Genomic DNA, 19,919 nt, shown 5'->3' with positions numbered 1-19,919 from the left:
CACACCTTGAAAATCTACAATGGGATATAACTTTAGTCAGTTCAGTTAGAATCTAGGAACTGTAATTTTGCATGGAGTTTATATTCTAAATAGGTATACATCTATTTTTAATATAGTGAAGATACAAAAAATTTGCTTTCAGAAACACTGAGTGAAAGAAATCTTAGGATGCTAACCCTCATTAGATAATTTTACTATAAAACAGACATTAAAAACTCATTCTTCTATTGTTTGCTATTTTTCTAGTTTGTACCATGGTGCTAGCTGGATTAACCTTTTTTTGATGGCTTAGGTACTGACTTTCTTGAGATGCAATTTACTAACGGCTTGTGATACTCTTTCTTTTTTTTCTTTTTCTTTTTTTTTGCTGAGGATTTGCAGTACCTTTGAAGATCAATGCCTTTACCTTAGGTAAATCAAAAGAAGTGTTCTCTTGATTTTCAAATGTCTGGATTTCACATTTGTTTGTAGAGGCTATTTTCACATTCTGTAGAATTATGGTTGGTAGTTTTGTTCTTTGGGTGCTTTAAGGAGACATATCCTGTCTTTGAGCTTTAGATTTCCCTAATGAGAATGCATGTGGCCTTCAAGTCTTTGTCCTTATTTTGTACTGTTCATACTCTCTCTTGCTCAATAGCTTTCCCTGTATGTTTAAAGCGTGCACTTAAAGAGGATTTGTTTCAGTGCTATATAACTTTAAACCAAATATTTATCTTTTTTATCAAATTTAAAAACAAGATACATGATCATCAAACTGTTCCAAATTACTTAAATTGGCATTTCAGAAACATAACATACTGAGTGTGAAAAGGTAATATTACAATATTTAAACCTAACCAAATATCTCCAGGCACTGAAAGATACCTGAAACAAATAACAATAAAAGGAAAAACCAATCAAACCACCTTAGATTTGAGGTGAGTGTTAAAAATCAGCAAACAAGAGTATTTCAAATCATTTCACATAGATTTATTCTGTAAATTCAAATTTTTAAGTAGAGCCATAGTATGCAAAAAGTTTTAAATCCAGCTCTGCAAATGAGAACTATACTGTCTCAGATATGTACTCAGGTATAAACTTGAAAATCAACAAAACAATTCCATTTGTTATACACAGACAGACACAGACACACACACACACACACACACACACACACACACACACACAGAGGAATAAATCTACCAGAAAGATGAAAGATTTATACTCTGAAAATTATGCTGTATGGGTATGATACACTGGGGATACATTACTTGATTACTTTGTAATGTTGATGTGAGAACGTTAAAAGAACACACACAAAATGACTGCTGTAGACATTACATAGTTAAAACACCATGTGCTACTCTGTCAATATATAAGAATTTTTATGAGTTGTTGTATAAAGAAATATATAAGAAACTTAATATTGTAGATTTTAAAAGGCCACCTAATTTGAAGTATAGCCAAAAGACCTGAGCACACATTTCTAAAAAGAAAACATAAAGGATTAACTGATATATGTGTTCAAATTGCTTAATAATAAGGGAAACGTGAGCAAAATTAAAAATGTTCTGTCTCCGACACTGGTTAGAATGGCTATAGTCTGAAGCTGTAGTACAGGGAGGAGGTGGAGGAAGAGAAACCCTTGCACAATGTTGGTGAGGATGTACACTAGTGAAGCCTTATGGGAATAACATGTCATCTCAGTTAAGGACATAATTGACAGAGGGCCTAGAAGCCCTTCTGTGGGTTACATTTCTTAGAGAAATGAAGTACACCTGCTGAAGAAACAGCTGAAGCCCTCTGGTTAATGCAGCACTAGTCACCACAGCCATATTCAGTGTACATCAGCTGACCAGTGCATAAGGGCAACATAGTCCAACAGGCCATAAAAACTACTCACCCATAGAAAAGATAAGGGGAAGCTATTGGTGGTAATATGGGTGAGTCTGAAAAACCATTGCATTAAATTAAATAAAGCCACATACAAAAAGTCAAGTTGTATGAATTTACTGTGTATAAAGCTTTACAGTTCTATTTTGTAAAAGTAGGCAGTAGTATGGTGCTTACCAGAGCCATTGGTAGGACAGGATGAGACAGAATGGGAAAGGGCTGGTCAGAGTATATACAGCAACAGTTAGAGCAAACAAATACAGACAGAGGTGTAATTCAGTAATAGACGCTTGATTAGCATATGCAGCTGTGGAGTTGAGGCAGGAAAGAACGCAGACTGCCGGATACTGAGTTTCTTTACTGGAGTGATGAAAATATTATAAAATCACCTGCTGTGACAGTTTTACAATTTCGTGAACAGACAAAAATCTTCTATTATACTTTTTCCTTTTAAAATTTATTTGATTGTTTTTGAGACATATTTTGCTTTTATAATCCCAGGCTGGTCTTGAGTTCTCCATCTTTTTCCCTCCACCTCCTGAGTGCTGGATTACATTGTGCCACTATACTCAAGCAAGTTATACAGTTTAAAAGGATCCATTGCATGAGGTATGAATTATATCTTAATAAAGTTGATTTCTTTTAAAGTTGATTTCTTGTTTTAAAGAACAAAACCAAATACATATACTAACAGAAAGAAGATCATTCCCAAATAAGAAATTACTGAAAATGAAGACATAACAACAGAATCAATGAAAACATGGAACAGAATTCTATGGAACTTTCTCTAAGCTTCTCCATCCTCTCAGGCACTCTTATCTTTCATATTCTATATTTCTTTCTCTTCCCAGGTTCTTGCTTTCACCTTACTATATTGGAATGCTCCAGGCCCCAGTCTAGTTATCTGACCTCTATATGCCAAGGCTGTGATGCTCTTTCATCAAAGAGGAGAGTGCAGCAATAATGGTTACCACTCTCTTCTCATCTTTCAGAGATCATTACTCTTCATATATTTTGTCCAATTTTATGGTTGCTTCAGGTAACAGTTACTACTTTCATATCTTGGATAGAGTTGAAAATAAACTTCTTGGCATTCTAAACCTGTCATTGCATAAATGCTTGCAACATTGCAGTCAGAAAGTCAAGTTTGTTATTTCTTAAACACTGCAATGGGCACATCATCAAAGAGCAGCTAAGATCATCTCTTTAGATAAAACTGAGGTTACCTCTAGGAGTTTTGTTTTGTAAAGAACCACTTGCTTTAAAATTTGTCTACATTAAGATATTGATAGTTAAATTAGAGGCCTTTGAATGGCTTAAGCTATTGATACAGCAGATTCTCTTACAGTTGCTGGGTGATGTGAGCAAAGGAAATTGTTTGGAGACTGTTGCTTAGGGAGAAATCTTTGCCTATCAATGCTGATACAGCAGTGAGAAGATCATAAGGTGTGGCAACTCTTGAAAAGCAGTATGGCAGTGAAAGCAAAAAAAATGATGCAAAACTGAGGGCCCACTCGTAGCTCCATCTTATTTATTATTGAGTAATTCTCAAAACTGTAAACAGGGATGAGAATTGAATTAGTAATTTCTTGACTGAAGTAGCGCTCGCTTTCTGTTGTTCTTTTGCAAGAGTGAGGACTCCTCTGAGGAGTATATAATAATATATTTTTTGAAAATGTGTAGATTCACAGAAGGGACAAACCTAAATATAAAATATTATATTTACTTAAGAAAAGTGTGACATATTTGATTGTACTATTTGTGGTAATTGGCCTGCTTCAGAGTACAAAGATCAGAGGCTATCAGGGTATCTAATGAAGTGAAACATCAATGGCAGGCTTTTAAGAGATTTTTAGTAAAATAGGAGCCCTCAGGCATGAGGAAACTGAGCCATCCTCTGTTGCTCTGATGGCTACATTGGTATAATTTGTCCAATTTTATACCACCGACATTATCCAGCACCGGGTATGCTTATGTCTCAAAATATTCTTGCTTTACCTTTCTGTTGGACAGCTATTACAGATATAAGCATTGATTGGGTTCATGTGCCTGAAATCATAGTTTGGAGTTTGGAATCTCACTTGGTAAATATAATCACCTAAAGAAAAGGAGTGAAGATTGAGCAGGTTTTAGATGCAGATTGGGACTTGGCACATATTCAGCCTTTTTTAAATGCAAAAGCATAGCTGTCTACCTTCATTGCTCACTTAGAAAAGAAGGAAAGCTACAAAAACTTAAAGTTCATGAGTATTTGGGACTGAATATTTTATTTTTATTATTTATTATTATTATTTACAATGGATCCCCTTCCCTTGTGGGCTGACTAGATTGCCCAGGCAGGGAGAAGTGATCAAGGAGCAGGCAGCCTAGGAGTTCATGCCAGAGACTGTCTCTCTTGCCCTTACTAGGAAACCCACATGGAGGCTGAGCTGTCTATGGGCTACATCTGAGCAGCGGTTCTCTCTATGCATGGTCTTTGATTGATGCTTCAGTCTCTGTAGTCCCTCCTGGGCCCAGCTTTTTTTGGCTTTGTTGGTCTCCTTGTGGGGCTCCTGTCCCCTCTGGGTCCTTCTATATACCGCTTCTTCCATAAGACTTTCTGTGCTCTGTCTATAGTTTTGCTGTGAGTCTCTGCATCTGCTTCAATCCCTTGATGGATAGTCCTTCAGAGGCCCTCTGTGGTAGGCTCCCATCCTGTTCCCTCTCTTCTACTACTTCCAGTGTCTATCCTGTTTTCCCTTCTGAAGGAGAATTAAGCATCTTCCATAAGCTCCTCCTTGATGTTTAGCTTCTTTAGGTCTGTAGATATTAGTATGTTTATCCTATATTATAACTCTTAACAGACCTTGAAAGAACAGTTCTCAACTTCATATGGAAAAATAAAAAAACCAGAATAGCCAAAACAATCCTGTATAATAAAAGAACTTCTGGAGGTATCTCCATCCCTGATCTCAAGCTGTACTATAGAGCATCAGTAATCAAAATGGCATGGTACAGGCATAGAAACAGAATGCTGGATCAGTGGAATCAAATCAAAGACCCAGAAATAAACCTACACATCTATAGACACCTGATTTTTGACAAAGAAGCCAAAACCATACAGTGGACAAAAAAACAGCATCTTCAAAAAATGGTGCTGGTCTAAATGGATGTCTACATGTAGAAAAATACAAATAGATCCATATTTATCACCTTGCACAAAACTAAAGCCCAAGTGGATCAAAGACCTCAACATAAACCAGACGTACTGAATCAGTAGAAAAAATGGGAAAAAGCCTTGAACTCATTGGCACTGGAGACAACTTCCAGAACAGAACAACAACAGTACAGACTCTAAGATCAACAATCAACAAATGGGACCTCGTGAAACTGAAAATCTTCTGTAAAGCAAAAGACACTGTCATCAGAACAAAACGACAGCTTATAGACTGGAAAAATATCTTCACTAACCTTACATCTGATAGAAGGCTAATATCCAGAATATATAAAGAGCTCAAGAAATTAGACACCAACAAACCAAATAATTCAATTAAAAATGGGGTACAGAGCTAAATAGAGAATTCTCAATAGAGATATATTGAATGGCAGACAAACACTCAAAGAAATGCTCAATGTCTTTAGTATTCAGGGAAATGCAAATCAAAATGACTCTAAGATTCCATCTCATACCCATCAGAATGGCTAAGATCAAAAACACAAATGACAACACATGCTGGAGAGAATGTGAAGAAAACAGGAACTCTCCTCCACTGCTGGTGGGAATGTAAACTGGGACTTAATATTTTGTGGGGTATTTTTTGGATTTTTTTAATTTTTATTTTTTATATTAATTACAGTTTATTCACTTTGTATCCCAGGTGTAGCCCCCTCTGTCATTCCATCCCAATCCCACCCACTCTCCCTCATTTCCTCCCATGATCCTCTCCAAGTCCACTGACAGGGGAGGTACTCCTCCCCTTCTATCTGACCCTAGCCTATCAGGTCTCATCAGGACTGGCTGCATTGTCTTCCTCTGTGGCCTGGTAAGGCCACTCTCCCTTTAGGGGGAGGTGATCAAAGAGCCAGCCACTGAGTTTATGTCAGAGGCAGTCCTTGTTCCCCTTACTAGAGTACCCAGTTGGACACTGAGCTGCCATAGGCTACATTTGTGCAGGAGTTGTAGGTTATCTCCACAAGTGGTCCTTGTTTGGAGTATCAGTTTCAGAAAATACTCCTGTGCCCTGCTTTCTTGGTTCTGTTGCTCTCCTTTTGGAGCTCCTGTTCCCTCCAGGTCTTTCTATCTCACCCTACTTTCATAAGATTCCCTGAACTCTGCCCCAAGTTTGGCTATGAGCCTCAGCATCTGCTTTGATACACTGCTGAGTAGAGTCCTTCAGAGGCCCTCTGTGGTAGGCTCCTGTCCTGTTCCCTGTTTTCTCCCTCTTCTGATGTCTGTCCTGTTTGCCTTTCTGAGTGAGGATTGATCATCTTACCCAGGCTCCTTCTTGCTTAGCTTCTTTAGGTGTACAGATTTTAGTATGTTTGTCCTATATTATTTGTCTAATATCCACTTATGAGTTAGTATTTACCGTGTGTGTCTTTCTGCTTCTGGGATACCTCGCTCAGGATGATCTTTTCTAGTTCTCAACATTTGCCTGCAAATTTCATGATTTTCTTGTTTTTAATAGCTGAGCAGGATTCCATTGTGTAAATGTACCACAATTTGAGGAATGTATCCATTCCTCAACTGAGGGACATCTGCGTTGTTTCCAAGTTCTGGCTGTTACGAACAAAGCTGCTATAAACATGGTTGAGCAGATGTCCTTGTTGTATAGTTGAGCATCAAAGACCTCAACATAAAACTAGACATACTGAATCTGTTAGAAGAAAAAGTGGGGAAGAGCCGTGAACTCATTTGCACAGGACTAAATATTTTGTAAGGTTGCTTGCTTTATAAGACCTTTTGGAGGACCCTTAGCACACTGGCTGGGGATGGTCCATATGGCATTGTTCTTGATTCTGGGAGTAACTTAATGGGGAAACTTACACAATGTCCAGAGCTCTTAATGTCCTGCAGATTAAGGAGGAGGATTTTCTCAAATTCCTCACTGCGGGAACCCAGTTAGGTGGTACCAACCTTAACTTTCAGATGAAGTAATACATCTACAAAAGATAGAGTCATGGTATCTACATCATAAATCTGAAGAGGATCTGGGAGAAGCTGTTGCTTGCGGCTAGGGTTATTGTTGCCATTGAGAACCCTGCTGATGTCAAAGTCATCTCCTTCAGGAACACTGGCCAGCAAGCTGGGCTGAATTTTGTTGCTGCCACTGGAGCCACTCCAATTGCTGGCCGCTTCACACCTGGGACCTTCACAAACCAGATCCAGGCAGCCTTTAGGGAGTCAGGCTTTTGGTGGTGACTGATCCCAGGGCTGACCACTAGCTCCTCATGGAGGCCTCTTATGTCAACCTGCCCACCATCACTCAGTGCAACACAGATTCTCCTCTGTGCTATGTGGACATCCCGTGCATCAACAAGGGAGTACATTCAGTGGGTCTGATTGGGTGGATGCTGGCCCAGGAAGTACTCTGCATGTGTGGCACTATCTCCTGTGAGCACTCATGGTATGTTATGCCTGATCTTTACCTCTACAGAGACCCTTCAGAGATTGAGAAGGAGGAGCAGGCAGGTGCTGAGAAGGCCGTGACCAAGGAGGAATTCCAGGGTGAATGAACTGCACCAGCACCTGAGTTCACTGCTGCTCAGCAGAGGTGGCAGAGTGGTCTGAGGGTGTGCAGGTGCCTTCTGTACTCATCCAACAGTTTCCTACTGAAAACTGGAGTGCCCAGCCAGCTACTGAGGACTGGCCAGCAGCTCCCACAGTGCAGGCTACCGAGTGGGTTGGAGCCACCACTGAGTGGTCCTGAGAATCTCTGCAGACACCAAAGCAGAGGGGGAAAAGGTGGAAGGAAAATAAAATACCTAAAAAGATGAAAAAGCAAAAATATCTTGGGGGGGGTGTTTGAATCTCAATTCTGTGTTTTATCAGTGGTGTGTCCTTAGTCAGATTATTTCCTTATAAAATCTGTTGGATGCAATCATTAAGGTTGTAAGCATCAAATGAGTTACTGGATGAGGGTATTTAGAAGAATGTTTGGTTCACATTTAGCATTTTTTAGTTGTTGATATTATTAGTATTGTCATCACTTAAGTTTAGAAAATGTATTTTAACTTTTCTTACAAACATCCCCATTGCTGGTGATTTTTCACAATTTGTAAAGTTTACAAAAATCAATGTGTTTAATGTACATTAATATCATCTATCTATATTTAGTTATCTATCATCTATCTATCATCTCTATTATCTATCAATCTCTGTCTGTCATAGATGTCTATCACCTATCTACTTGTTCATGTATATCATTACCTATAGTTTTTTTCCTAGAAAGATTTTGAAAGTCTAAAAATACAATTTACTAATATATTCCAAAGCACCTAATATAGCATTTATTATGCAGTAGGTACTCAATTCTGTCATTGAACAGAAATAAATGCAGATGAAATTAAACTATTTTTACTCTTTTCCTCTGCTGCAAAGCCAGTTGTACCATGATGTGTAAAACAGGCAACTGGAAACACAAATTGTGGTTGTGAGGCTTTGTGCTTCAGCTCTGTCACCGAGCGCCCCCAGCAGTCACTCTGAGCTCTCGTTTCCTCACCCTCACTGTGGGTGTAGGCACAGTGTAGGCCTGCAGTGCGCAGCCAGTACTCCACAGGGTCATGATAATAGATCTAGATTGTTGTGTGTGACTGATCATACTGTACATGTGATTTTTATCTTTCACCAGTTGTCACTCTTTCTGTGAGTAGCAACTCTGAGAAGATGTAGGAAACTGCCACAAAAATCTAAATGTTTTTCAAATTTTTCCAAGACCAGGTGACTCTGTAGCCAAAATACTTCCGCACGGTTGACTTACAGCTCGGTACTTCCCGACTTCACCCTTCAGATAACTTAGTGCGGGGAGAGCCACGGCTTCTCAATTGTATGTTCCTTCCCTTCCCTGATTTGTTTTTCTTCATTGAAAATAACAGTCTCAAAGGATGTGCCCAGTGATCCTGCCTCGTTACTGTACAGAGAACTTTCTTTAATTCTGCTACATTCTTTGTCCAGCTTGGGACAGACGAATCTCATTTCGTTTCATCTGTGTACTGCATAGAATCAAAGATGCATTCTAAATGCCGTCTGCCCTCTCTCCCCATATACTACATCTATCCAGTTGCAAATGCCACGCAAATTCCTTTCTCTGGAAAGAAAATTTTCTTTTTCTATGATGTATTTTTTTTTAGTGGACATTATTATTATTATTTTCAGTGGTAATTCAGTAGATTCTTTCCTACCCTGAAAAAAATCCAATGTTGTGTCATATACTTTAAAAACAGTAGCATCTCTAGCGAACAAAAATCCAGGTATCAGGAATGGTTTACCTCTTTTTGAGTTTCATGGCCAGTTGTGATCACCTAGCATTAAAAGCTGGTGCCAATACTTCTGTCTATACTTTAGAACTTCACAGGAAGGCCCTATGGCTGAGAATACTACAGACTTCAGTCATAGACTATGGAGATAAGAATCCAGTACTCACCTTGAAACTTCATTTCCTACTGGCTAGTAGTAATGATACTGGGAGACATTAATGTACAACCAGAGGAGAAGAGTGAGCTTCAGTCTCACCGAGCTATAAACTCTGCCAATCCAACAATGGCTGACCTAGCAAGATAGGATTACTGGTGCAAAAGTGGCACAAGTCTTATATAAGTAACTGAATAGTTTTTAGGACATAGGCCTGCTTTCTGAGATGACATCCATGCCTGGCACTAATAAAGGTGCCAAGAACCTGTGGCTAGAGAGGTCATAGGTTCTGAGGCAGAAATCAGTGCTTTTATTCTGCAGTATTAAATGATTCTCAATGAGTTGTTTCTATGCCCACCTCTGTCACCTCATCAGAAAAGCCTTTCCTTACAGTAGATGGCAATTAACACAGAGACCTCCAACAGGCCAGCATGCAGAGAACAAAAATCTGTGGAGTGCTCAGTTCTAAATGTGACATTTGTGCCACACCTCTTGTCACCAAAGTTCAGGGATTTTTTTGCAGAAGAGGAGGCAGAAAGATACCAAGAGCCACTGGTGTTTGAGGGCATCAAAGAAACAGTGTTTTCTAGACATAGTAAGACAAATACATATATGAACTCACAGTGACTGTGAAAATATGCACAAGGCATGCTCAAGTTCCAGACAGACAAAAAGCCAGCATAGAAAGGGGAAGGACATGCTATCCCACCACTAGCTAAGTAAGGAGTCATTGGTACTTGAGAGCTGATGGAAGAAGGAGAATCCGTTTCCTTTAAAGGTGTGAGCCTTGGTAAATTGACCACACAACAACACAAATAGGACCTGTCAGGAAAATAAGAAAATAAAAGTAATCTCAAACTTGGGTGAAGGGCAGAGAAAGTGGTGAGGGGAGGAGTTGGGGGGGATATATTCAAATGTATGAAATTCTTATAGAAATAATAAAATTTTTACAAAAATGATAGCACTAGAATTTAAGGGAAAAAACTCAGAAATGCTAGACTTATATGTTGAAATTTGGAACAATAGCAAGACAATTTTGTTCTTAAATATTATAATTTTTTGTTTTGTTTTAGAACACAGTCCTTTCCCATAATTCATTGTAAAACTGATGCACTTAATTGTTGCTATCTTGACATTACCTGATAAATTTTGTGTCCATATATTTAAAACTACTGCCATCCTGACTGCAGACAGGTCTGGAAGTTTGGAGGGCAGACAGAGAAGCTGGCCAAGAATAGTCAATTAGGCAACAGACATAATGAATTTCTAACAGCGGTAGTCTTGACAAAGAAGGAGTGCCTATCCTTTCTCAAATACCTCTTGAAGTTCCTAGACTGTTTTCCCACTAACTTCCTGACCCCAGAAAGCTTGTATGTGGGACTAGTAACTTTCCTGGGAAATCAGGGGAAATGTTCTTCTGAATCCTCCTTTGATTAAGAAGCAATTCAGTTAATAGCTTCCCAGTCAAACTCATGCTGTTTAGGGTAGATGGATAGAGTCCTATCCTATCCTATCCTATCCTATCCTAGATATAAGCAGTGTGAGTGTCATATCCTGATCAATCCTTAGAAGCTAAATAACTTATTCAGCATTGTACAAATGAAGTTGTAAATTATGTTTCTATATGTTAGGGTCAGCATTAAGTTCAACTTTTCACTCTTAAGTTTCTATAGCATGATTTTTTTTAAGTTGATAAAAATTTAAATGTATGGTTTGTTTATTTGTTTGTTTGTTTGTTTTGTGTGTGTGCATGTGTGTGTGTGTTTGTGTAGACACATGTGCCATGCCAAGTAGACACATGTGCCATGCCAAGTAGACAGAGGTCAAAGGGCAGCCCTCATTGGTCAGTTCTCTTCTACCATTTGAGTGCTGAGAACAGAGTGCAGGTAGTCAACCTTGGAGGAAAGTACCTGTACCCACAGAGCTATCTAGCCAGATTTACCTCTTGGAAGATTATTTTTTATTTTTTTGTCCTATTTAAAAAGTTATTTGAAATTGGAGGGTGACATATCTTATAATGTATAGCATGGCATTTTAAAATACAGATGCATCGTTGAATGATAAATGCAGCTAAATAAACGCATTACATCACATAGTGGCAGATATAACACACGTTTGTCTCAGTTCTCAAGAGCACATTATAGCGTCATTGCTTATAGTTGCATCTCTTTGTAATCTTTTGACGTTTATTGCTTTACCTAACTGTGACCTCACTTACCCTCAGATGAGCATTTCTTCAGGCTTCCTTTCCGCTTCTGAGAACCACCTTTACACTCTGTTTGACTGGGACTGGCTGGAGTGACGAATCAGTAGTTAACAGCCCCTGTTGCTCCTCCAGTGGGTCGGTTCCCGGTACCTCACTGGGCAGCTCACAACTGCGTGCAAGCCCACTGGTGGAACTTACTCCTGGTCTCTGGGGCAGCAGGGGTGTGACCATCTACACACACACATGGAATAAAAGGTGACAGATTCTTAATGACTTTATAGGCTTCACTTTAAGTGAGTTCCTCTGCTGTGACACCATCTGGTTTCAGTGGCGTTTCCCCAGGTCACATGAGGATTCATCCTGAGGCTCTGAGGTTTACTTTCTGTGAGCTCGAGTACTGAAATTAGATCTTTAGGATCTGCTCTGGAAAGAAAGCATTAACCGATTTTATTCTTTCAAGTGATAAGTTGGAGGAACTATCGTTGAATAAATTCTGGAAATACTCTTAAGATAGTCACACATGATATTTTTATGTGACATTTCAATGACCTGACCAGGCAAAAGGAAGCTAAATATATCATTCAGTGGTTAATTGACAGGAGGAAGAACTTAACTTTGGTTGCCTCTGGATTTAGCCTAAACTGTCTGATTTTTGGCCTCTCAGACCTCCACCTCCTGCTATTACTGTTATTAAGCATTTAACTCAGAATTACCCATGCCTTACCAGCATACAAGGGCAAGTTAAGACACATCCTGGGTGTTTTCTTCTGAACTGTATGTTATTTTGCAGATGAAAGCATGAACTTTAAATGATACTTGGATAAAATACACTGAACAATTTTAATGTATTATAAGACAACCTTAGGAGTTTCAGAGAATGATAGAATTAGGTTATGATATGTGATGATTTGTGAATCATCAGCCTGTAGTGAATTATTCTTTTAACACTTCTGTTATCAGAGCTGAGAATCAGTGAGATTCTAAAGCTGCAATTTAAATAATCCAACTTCTGGCACCCAGGGGACTGTCAATTACCTTTTAGCCATCCACTCTTGGATAATTGCAAAGTAGGAGATCACCTGGTACCCCCATATGTTCGGGGTCCCTTAGCTAGGAGCTGGTCCCATTCTTTCTAATGAAGCTTGGGTTTTTGCCCAATTGTCTTGGAGTTAATTGTTTAGAAAACATTTTATGATGCTGAAGGTACAGAAGTCTTTTGAAATCTTATCTATGGGATAGTCATTTTATAAAAGGACCATGGCATTTATTTCACCCAGATGCTCTCAACATCGCGAAGATGAATGTAGTAGCTCTGGCTAAATATAAAGGAGCTAAGGAGATAAGAATCTGGTGTTATTATTTGATAGAACTGTAGCTAATATTTAGTTCCATTCACTTATGGGAGTGTAGAAACCACCTGCCTGATCTGGAGCACAGTAGCTATTTATCTGCCTGGATTTATCCATAGCCTTGACTTACAGAACATGAAACAGAGAGACTAGAAGCTTTAAAAAAGAATATTAGCAGCAAAACTTTGATCTTCAGCCCTAAGAAATGCACTGCCATATAACAGTCTTACATGCATTATGTCCTTCCTGTATTTATTAGTTGGTATATTTGTCTGTCAAGGTTTCTTTTTAAAAGTAAGCAAAACGTCTTCACTCTTTCCATGCCTTTGCCAAGATTTCCCACTCTGACATTCTTTCCTATAAATTCTTTAACATGTTTGTAACAGTTGCTTTGAAGCCCATGTCTGCTAATAAAAATAGCTAGACCATTTAAAGGGTGCTTCCATTGATGGTCCTATCCTCAGTTTTGGATTAGATTTCCTGTGTCTAGCAATGTTCTATTGTATCTTGGGTATGATGATTGACAGAGTTGACAGATTCTGTATTTTATTCCTTTCATTTATGTTTTTTTTTTTTTAATTTCTTTCTGTTAGTTCATTGGTGGCATGTGGATGATTGGTTTAAGACTGGTTATGTCTTGGATAGACCCCTTAGTACTAGGCAGAGTCACAAGGTGTGGCCTTTATGGCATTTTTCATGGGGAGTCTGAGGTCCTTCCAAGTTCCTCTGATGTGACTGGGTCACTGAGGAAATTTTCACAATCTAACTGTTGCTTTCTTTATGGGTTGTATCATATATGTGGCCACTTAAAAGGCAATGATTGAAAGCAAGAAGTGACACAGATTTTGTCCTTCCTGTCTGTAGAATCTTCCTTTTCAGATTTTTGCTGGTAGCTTGAAGTATTTCTCTTTTGCCCATTAGGGCTACTGATTTCTATCTGTACCAGTGGACTCCATGAAAAGCTAGGGAATGTGCTCAAGGGGTTAGTGAATAAATTTGTTGCTAATCTCTTTTGCTACCCTTCTTCAAGCTTTGTGTCCTCTCTGGTGCATACTTCCTTTCGTATATTCAAATTGCTTTCAATATTTTGCTCAAAGTTTATATTGGTAGGAGAGTTAATTTGGTATAAGTGAGCTATTCTGCAAGTAGCAGCAGAAAAATGTAAACTTTAAATATTAAAGGGGCTATTTAAACATACGTACAAGGTACCTAGATATATATAATGCCACCCACATAGAGCTTCTCTCTTCTTTTGAAACTAGATTAGTTACCATTTACTAATTGCGTTGTGCTAGGTAGAGTCCTGGAACTTTATAGTTATTGACTTATGTTTTAAAAATTATAAAACATCTATGATAAAAAGTATAAATCACCCTAATGTGCCAGCTAAGCAACTTTAATAACTACTAACACACAGCAGATGTAGTGCTCTTGTCCTCTGTCCAAATCTTCTTTACTTGCCTATAATACACATAATTCTGTGTATAAGTATAAATACACAGTTTAAATGAAAATTTCCGATCTGGGCTGACAATGCTCTCTCCATGAGCCAAAGCCCACTCAACAAAACAAAACAAAAAACAAAAACAAACAAACAAAAAATACCAATATCAGGCACCAGAAGCCTTCTTTCGGGTTGTTGCCAGGGTTTTCCAAGAGGCTCCTAAATCACGAAGTCTATTTCTATTGCCCTTGGTTGACACTAGAGATGGAAGACAATCCCCTGTTGCTGAAGACACTGTGTATTTCACACACAGGGCCCAGAGTTCTTTTAGCTGGAACCGATTTGAATGCCTCTTCGTGAAGACTAGCTTTCATGGTACCAGAAGCCATTGTTCAGGTTTTCAAAGGAGGAGAGCAGCCAAAACTCCTACCTGTCTGTGATGCATACGAACTACAACAACAACCACCATGGCATAATAATACTAAATTTGTAGTAGTGGTATGCATATCTTGGTGGAAACCTACAGCTCTTTATTTAACTGGAGTTATGACTCACCCAACAAGAGGAAAACTATGTCTGATTCCAGAAACCTAGTAAACTACTCAGGGCTAGTGAAGCCATGGATCTTGCAGGAGAACCTACAGCCACTACTTTTCTGAACCGGCATAATCCCTAACTACATTCTAAACATTTGTCCTGGCATCCACCGATAAGTGAAGACTGTATCTGAGTAGCTCATCGAGAAAGCTTTTCAACGGAACAGATGTAGACCTTTAGAGAAAGCCACAACCAATCATATGCAGAGTTGCGGAGCCCAGTCCCAATGGGTTTATCTACAAAACACTACCACACCTAAGGCTCGGGGAATGTTGCAAAAGGGGAGGTGGAAAAATCTCAAGAGCCACAGGGAATTTTCTGTGAGATTGTGTTTCCTAATAACAGCGGAAGCTACACCCATAATGCCTCACTAGCATGATTGCCTAAACATGAGCTGGACAAAGAAGACACCAAGTAGACATGCCAAAGTAGACCAGAAAAAGCTCACCAGACCTCAACCCTACACAAAGAACTATGGCAACTAAGGCATGAGAAAAGCTGGAGGATTAGTCTTATCCAGGTAACAGCATCTCAACTGTTTATTCAATAACAGATGATCAGCCTTGAAAATATGCCTACAAGTATACAAGCCGAACAGATGATATTTAGGAATATAAATAAATATATATATATTATATACACATATATGTAATGCATGTAATAATTAATTAAAAAGAGTCCATGAATTTGAAAGAGACAAAGACAAAGAGAGGTTTTGTTTGTTTGTTTGGTTGGTTTTTGTTTTTTTTCCTACCTTGAAGGTAGGAAAGGGAAGGGAGAAATGCTGTAATTATATTATAATCCCCCAAGTAAAAGAAAACAAGAAGTGCTTTCTTGATGTTATCCATTTTCTCTCTTGTTATTATAAGACTTTTCTTCCTCATCTAATAAACATTACCACTTTTTCTTATAAATTATTTGTTAAAATATTTTTTGTTTGTTTGTAATGTGTTTCTTTACATCTTGAATTTTGTATTTATGGTTGTGAGCTGAGCCACCTCTCCCATCTTACTACATCTCTCTGTTTTTTGTTTTTTTATTTTTCATAAACCTAGAGAAATTAGTGTACTCAGAGTAGATTTTTGTAGAATATTCATCTGAGTTTTGTATGATTTCTTTTGATTGCACCAGGAGGCACATGATGCCTAATTGCCATTCTCTTTAGTATATTAAGATTGATAAGTAGGGTCAGCTGGTGTTTGCCTCATCATATATGGTAGAATTTCTCAAGAGTTCCTACTCTCATTGTTCAGAGAACATTAGAAATCTTTCCCTATGGGTGATTCCATTCATTATTGTATCATTTATTATTCATTCCTTTATTAAACATGTGTGCATTTCAAACATAGTGTTAAGCATGTAATATATTAAAAAACAATAAAATGGCCCTCGCAGAACATCTTGCATGTGTCTATTAGCACAGATCATAGACCAATGGACCATGTCCTCATGGAGAACTAAGTTTCTTTTATAAAATGATGCCTCCAATTTAGAAGGCTAAGAAGAAATACACATGGTTTAGAGCTTTGAGGCCGAGGAAATACGTACGGTTGGTGTTTCTTTGTTTTTTGAGAATGTCATTATTGATGTTAGATGAAATGAATTCAGTCCTGATGAAAAGACTAAATCATCAGCATGTGTGGAAGTAGAATTAAAGTCATTATTTTGCCTGAATTATTTTGCAATAAGATAATGCAACCTAAAAAAAATCTGTTTATAATATCATATTACACTTTTTATTACCACAAGTCTGTTTACAATTTGTCATGTTTGTTTTACAGAGAAATTTCCTTTTAGTTGTCTTTATATGGATTAAATATTCATCAGTCTTTAAAAAGTTCTTTACTCTAAAGTAATTTCTAAATTTACTACACACTGTTTATGAGTCTTAGCTATGAACATTTATTTAGTTAATGAGACTTTTAAGAAGCCTACAAATGATGTTTTGAAAGTTCATCTAAGCTTTCTGAGATATCATTTTGTTTTGAGGCAGCATTTTCCAAGTTGGCTTCAGGTATGTAGCTATGGATGCGGCTGAGGATGATTTTGAACTCCTGATCTTCCTACCACTACCTTTCTCCTTTATGTTAGGATGACAGGTGTGATCCAGTAATTTGCCTTGTGTGATAAGGCTTCCTGCATGCGAGGCAAACATTCCCTACCTTGAAACTGGGCTTCTATCTTGTGAACATCAAATCAGGGTCACCAGAGGAACACGGATTGTGATGCCTCTGAAGACAAATTGCAGTGATTTCATGTAACCCTTTCAATAAAACTCTACGTTACCCATTAGTAATCTGACAATGTCCTGGGTATTTCAATGATTGCATACACAGACTTCTGCCTCTTCGTGAGATTTATATTCCAATGCCTAGTTAGTTTGATTAAAGACTGAAATTCAACAGATGAATATTCTTATACTTGTTGAAGTTCCAAATGTTATCTGATATTATAATGTACTGGTAAAAATGATTTTTTATTATACACTTTCTAACATGCAAAGGAATAGTTTAAATGAATATTTCAGAGTTCAGGAAACATGAGCCAGCATGATATATTTGAAAACCATTACATTCTTTTCTTCATCTGGATTGTACAATAGCATTCAGTAGGTGTGAAAAAAGAATTTGGAAGTGATATATGATTATCTCTGAAAGGAACTCAAAGGTAGGAAGAATTTAAATCTTTTTGTACTTAAAATTGTGTGTTTGTGTATGTAATATAATATATATTTAGAACCTTGATTCACAGAAAGCGTAAGATGGCAATTGGATAGGATAAAGCTGAATAAAGCTGGAGATTATATCATCTTTAGGATAAAGATGGAGATTATGGGGCAGTAAATATTGCCCTGTGTATAAATGGGCATTTGAGTATAACTGAGCCTCAATATCAACATTCATTTATTCTATATTTTTATAAAGGATTTTATTGGGGCTGAGGACACGACTCAGTGGTTAAGAGCACGTGTTGCTCTTTCAGGGGACCACAATTCACTTCCCATCACTCACATGGCTGCTAGTGACTGTTTTGTAACTTGTGGACCAGAGGATCTGACAGCATCTTCTAGCCTCTGTGGACACTGTGCACAGTGGTGCACAGACAGACATGAGACAGAACGCAGGCACACCCAATAAACAAACAAAACTTTAAAAAGATTTTATTTTAAATCACATGTGTATGTATGCGTGTCTATGTGTCCAGTGTGTATGATGGAGGTAGAGGCTAGAAGAGCGTGTTGTCTCCTGACACTGATGTTACAGGAAACTGTCAGCCACTTGACATGGGGGCTGGAAGCCAAACTTGGATCCTCTGCACGAGCTGTTTATGCTCTTAAACACTGGGGTATCTCTCTATTCCCACATCATTCATTCAGATTCATTAAACGTGTGTACTCCTAGCCCAATGTACAAATAAATATTGCGACTGATTTTAAGCTAGAAACCTATTGTATGTATGTATGAATGGAAAGATCTCTGATCTGTAGTTTATTATTATGAAAGTCTTACTGACTTGATACACATCTACTCCCAAGCCTTAGACATTACCTCAGATACTTAAATTTTACCTCTGTTCCAATATCCGATATGTCTAGTTTTACTTCCCTTCCACCTTATTGGTATATTTTGATATTTCTTGTTAAAGTTAGTTTTATAAAACTGTGGTGCTCCCAACCCCATTTAGGGCCATTTCTCCAGCCCTAATTTTGGTTTCTTAACCATAATACAATGGTGGGATTTCTTGTCCTGTCTACTTGGTGTTCTATATGCCCTTTGTGTCTGTGTGGGTATCTCTTTCTCTAGTCTTGGGATTTTTTTTCCTTTTATTTTATTGAAAATACTTTGTGTGTTTGCATGGAATTATGGAATTGTTCTCCCTCTTCTATGTCTGTAATTGATGGATTTGGACTTTTCACAATTTTCTGGCACTCTTCCATGTTCTGTTCATGGCTTTTATTGAGTGACATTTTCCCCCACCTCTGTTCCAAACTCTGACATGACACCCTCTGCATGGTCCATTCTACTGATGATGCTTTACTGAGAATTCACTTAACTTGGTGAAATTTTCATTTACAGCATAAATTCAGTTTGTTTTTTTCTTCAGCACATCTATGTCTTTATTAAATTCTATTTTCATGCCCTAAATTGACTTCCTTATTTCATTTAGATGTTTGCTTTTGTTTCCTTGGAACACCTTCATATCCTCTCTGAATTCTTTGAACATGTTTATATTCGTTCTTTTGAATTCCTCCAATAAAGTTTATTTTACGTCAGACACATTAAGGAACCTTACTGTGGGGTCTGTAGCTTTTGGAGACAACACATTGTTTAGATCTTTTCTGTTGCTTTTTTTGCATGGAGACTTGCACGTTTGGAATTGGTTTGTTGATTGAGTTTCATTTGTTTATTTATTTTTATTTAGGTCTCCTTTCCTTTTTTTCAGGGGAATTTTTCCTTCTTCTCTATTTTCTGAGTGAGGTCCCTCCCATTCCTTGGGTTGTCTTTTGTAAGTTTGCTCAGGTAGACTCAGTAGTTCATTTAGGCTAGGACTGGGTTCTCTTTGTATCCTGGATAAGCACTGATTCCACAGACTTGCTTTTCCTTCAGCTAGGCAGGACTCTGTTCTGCCTGGGGCACCCTGTTGGCTCATCCTGGTAGTTCCTGTGCATTTCTAAGCCTGTGCATGCTGTTTTAGTCACAAGATAGCCAAATCACACCTGAGAGGCTGAGAACTCAGAACTCACAAGTCAGAGGCAACTTCTTGAAAGGATTGGAAAACTACCGAGGCAGGCAAAGCAGTGTTCTTGGAATCCAGTGTTTGGCTATAGATGAATGAATGAGA

At 38.1% G+C, this 19,919-nt stretch overlaps 1 pseudogene; it reads left to right on the top strand.

The window, feature by feature from the left end:
- The first annotated feature begins 6,901 nt into the window (after positions 1 to 6,901).
- LOC110546552 (small ribosomal subunit protein uS2-like) lies at positions 6,902 to 7,781 on the top strand (annotated as a pseudogene).
- The last annotated feature ends 12,138 nt before the right edge of the window (positions 7,782 to 19,919 follow it).

Source organism: Meriones unguiculatus, chromosome 20 (genome assembly GCF_030254825.1).
Source record: "Meriones unguiculatus strain TT.TT164.6M chromosome 20, Bangor_MerUng_6.1, whole genome shotgun sequence".
In the NCBI taxonomy this organism is placed as follows: domain Eukaryota; kingdom Metazoa; phylum Chordata; class Mammalia; order Rodentia; family Muridae; genus Meriones; species Meriones unguiculatus.
Note: the sequence above shows the minus strand (reverse complement) of the source record. Positions and strands in the feature narration are given on the sequence as shown.